The 3,772-nt window shown below is 47.3% G+C and overlaps 1 pseudogene; it reads left to right on the forward strand.

The window, feature by feature from the left end:
* Positions 1–566: 566 nt before the first annotated feature.
* Positions 567–1,257, forward strand: LOC110334038 (annotated as a pseudogene).
* Positions 1,258–3,772: the final 2,515 nt, after the last annotated feature.

Below are 3,772 nucleotides of genomic sequence, written 5' to 3' on the forward strand. Positions count from 1 at the left end.
AGCGATCCCTCCCTCATGAGGGATCTCGAGGGAGAGTTTAGCTCAGTGGTTCTCAACCTTCCTAATGTTGCAACCCTTTGATACAGTTCCTCATGTTGTGGTGACCCCAACCATAACAGTATTTTTGTTGCTGCTTCATGACTGTAACCTTGCTACTGTTCTGAGTCATAATGTAAATATCTGTGTTTTCCGATGGTCTTAGATAATCCCTGTGGAAGGGTCATTCTACTCCCAAAGGGGTCACAACCCACAAGCTGAGACCCACTGATCTAGTGGGATGAGGGCCATCTGGAAGCGAAGAGCTGGCCCCTCACCAGGGATAATGTCCTGGCACCTTGCTCCTGGACTTCCCAGCCTCCAGACTCATGAGATAAACTGCTGCCTGTGCCATGCGGTTTGTAGTGTTTCTATTAGAGCCGCCCGAATGTAGGAGAAGGCATAAGGACCCTGGAGATGACAGCACATGAAATTCACTTAGTTATCCAATCAGAGCTGTGGGCTCTTCCTTCAGCAGAAGTTGTCTGGATCGTCTGTCTTTAAGATGATTATACTCAGCAGCTGCCACAATGTTAATGTGTAAGAAGATTTGGATTGCCATCTATGAACTCCTATTTAAGGAAGATGTGATGGTCACCCAAAAAGATGTCCACATGCCCAAACACCCCGAGCTGGCTGACAAGAATGTGCCCAACCTTCATGTAATGAAGGCCATGCAGTGTCTCAAGTCTTGAGGCTACGTGAAGGAGCAGTTTGCTTGGAGACATTTCTTTAAAGATTTATTTATTTTTATTATATGTAAGTACACTGTAGCTGTCTTCAGACACTCCAGAAGAGTGCGTCAGATCTTGTTACAGATGGTTNTGAGCCACCATGTGGTTGCTGGGATTTGAACTCTGGACCTTCGGAAGAGCAGTCGGGTGCTCTTACCCACTGAGCCATCTCACCAGCCCCACTTGGAGACATTTCTATTGGTACCTTACAAAGGAGGGCATCCACTATCTCCGAGCTTACCTGCACCACCCTCCGGCCATCCCGAGACTGGCAGGCCTTGGCTCAAAGGTCCAGAGTGTGAGCAGCCTGCAAGATTCCCAAGAGTGGACACAGACAGAGACACCTGCAGAAGGAGTGCTGTGCCCCCTGGAGCTGACAAGAAAGCTGAGGCTGGGGCTGGCTCAGCAACTGAGTTCCAGTTTAGAGGCGGCTTTGGTCATGGCCGTGGTCAGCCACTCAGTGAAGCTGGAGATTGTGTTGTATTGAATAAACTTTAAAGAAAAATAAAACAAAACAAAAAGATGATTATACTCATGAAATTTTGCTATTATTAATTTGTGTGCTCATGGTGTATGTATGAGTTCATGTGCCCATGTGTGTAAATATGGAGGCAGGAAGAGCGTCTCTAGTGTCCTGGAACTCACTGTTGTTGCTAGACTGGCTGGCCAGCAGGCTGCAGCAGCTTTGCTGCCTGTACCCCTCACGGTGGGGTTACAGGTGTGAGTAGCCACTCCTGGCCGCTTACAAGGGCACTGGGGATTCGAACGCAGGTCCTCACGTTTGCGTGGTCAGTGCTTTTACCCACTGATCCATCCCCCCAGTTCCTTCTCTACCTTTTCTAGCAGAACCTCAGCTTACCAGCAGTGTGAAAGTTTACTTCTTCTGCTGTGAAGCAACAGGTTGCCCCAGAAAGGAGCCGACCTCTTGTGCACCACGGAAACACGTAGTTCGCATGCATAATTTTATGATATTTGGCACATGATGCGAGCTGAACTATTGTCTCTATAACCTTCTAAATCAAATATAATTTTTTACTCAAATTTTAAAAAGGAAAGGACTGTTCATAGGTCTGTATTTTGGAAATGACTGCTGCATTGAAAATTGTTCCTCATCTCATCCTCCCCCCATGAATTTCTCTTTTTGAGAAACACTTAAACGTTTAAAATAAAGTCTCAAGGTTGCTGAGTTAAGGACAGAGCTTTGGCGTCACATGCACGGATTGTGTCTGCAGGACGGTTGAACCCCCTTTTCCTCCCAGGTGTTGATAAAAGACTTGTGTTTCCTGGCTAGGAATGAGGGGAGCAGTTGGCTGCATCACCAAAAAAACAAAACAAAACAAAAACAACCAGCCTTAGAGAAATGGTTTGGCACCAGTGCTTGTGGGCCTGAGCCCGCTGCCCTTCTGCCCCTGTGTCAGGAGCAGACAGAGTTGCTATTGGTCTTTCTGGACAGAAATAGAAGTGGTCCCCTTAGGTATGTAGTTAGGAATTCATGTGTGTGGAGGATGCTCAGCCCTCCAGCGTAGGTGAAGGCTACATTCTAAGTGGAGAGATAAGCTACACTTGTCCATCTATAGAGTGGTGGGTAGGGGCAGAAGACAACTCAAATGTATACTAACGGTGTGTTCTCAGAGGAGGTCTGCAGGGCCTGAGATGAGGGATGTATGTGGGGTCAGCATCTCTGGGGCAGTGGGAGAAGACTGGTCAGGAGGAATCACAGAAGAGTACCAACACGGCAGTTGTTAGAGCTCTGTGATCATTCAGTGCTATCACCATGGCATTGATTGGGAATTGGTGTGGGTTTCCCCTAAGGGAAGTCCTGACCGAGGTGTGGAGGTAGTCTCTCTGAGCCATTAGCCTCCTGCCTGAGGAGCCTTTGTCAGCATCCTCTATAGAGGCTCAGTGACTTGGCAATCACTGTCTATGCTGGAGAGAAGAGAGAGAAGGTCTGAGGCTAAGGGGCTGGACATGATCAGGGGATCTGTAGTGTTATCAGTTTCTGTTTACTAGCCATTATACCCCCACTTAAGACAGCTCAAACTCCCAGAGCTACAATTATTCCCATAGCCTTAGGTCCCCCCATAAAACTCAGGAAAGAACCAAAACCGTTTAACAGATCTCTTCAAGCCACAAAGGTCAGATACGCACCAAGTTTAACTCTACCTTTTTTGTTTGTTTGTTTGTTTGTTTGTTTGTTTTTGGTTTTTCAAGACAGGTTTTCTCTGTGTAGCCCTGGCTGTCCTGGAACTCACTTTGTAGACCAGGCTGGCCTTGAACTCAGAAATCTGCCTGCCTCTGCCTCCCGAGTCCTGATATTAAAGGCATGTGCCACCACTGCCTGGTTTCAACACATTTATTTATTTATTTATTTATTTATTTATTTATTTATTTTTACTGTTTTTGTTAACAGTTCTATTCTGTCTTTCAATTGGTTGTCTAAAGACTGCAGAAGTCGCTTTTGAAATTGCTTCTTTCTGGCTTGACTCCTTAGCCCAGCAAGTTTGTCCTCTAATCCCCATTCTCATGGTTTGCATCTCAGACCCCTGTCTAAGTCTTACCTTCTACTTGATTGCGCTGAAAACAAGTAAAGCCTTCTCAGAGCAGCTTGGTTAAAATCGGTCCAGTCCCACCCACAGACACCTGCCCCCTTCCTCCTTCCCACAGTACGAGCACCAGCCACCTCTAGTGGATTATTTATCCTCTGTTTTTATCTAATGGATGGTAAGCTCCAAGAGGGCAGGGACCAGCTGTGCTTTTCAGTCTGCCTGGAAGAACTGGCCTTTGGAGGGCACCCAACAGAACTGCAGGTTTTAACTCATGGCTGGACTCTCTGCTTCCGCCAGCTCCATTCTGGCCATTGGCAAGTGTCTAGCTCTGAGTCTCCATCCTAATCTTCCAGGCAGATCCAGCCAGCCAGCATGCTCACCTCCAGGGATAGCTGAGCCAGCCAGCATGCTCACCTCCAGGGATAGCTGAGCCAGCCAGCATGCTCACCTCCAGGG

Source organism: Mus pahari, chromosome 1, assembly GCF_900095145.1.
Source record: "Mus pahari chromosome 1, PAHARI_EIJ_v1.1, whole genome shotgun sequence".
Taxonomy (NCBI): Eukaryota; Metazoa; Chordata; class Mammalia; order Rodentia; family Muridae; genus Mus; species Mus pahari.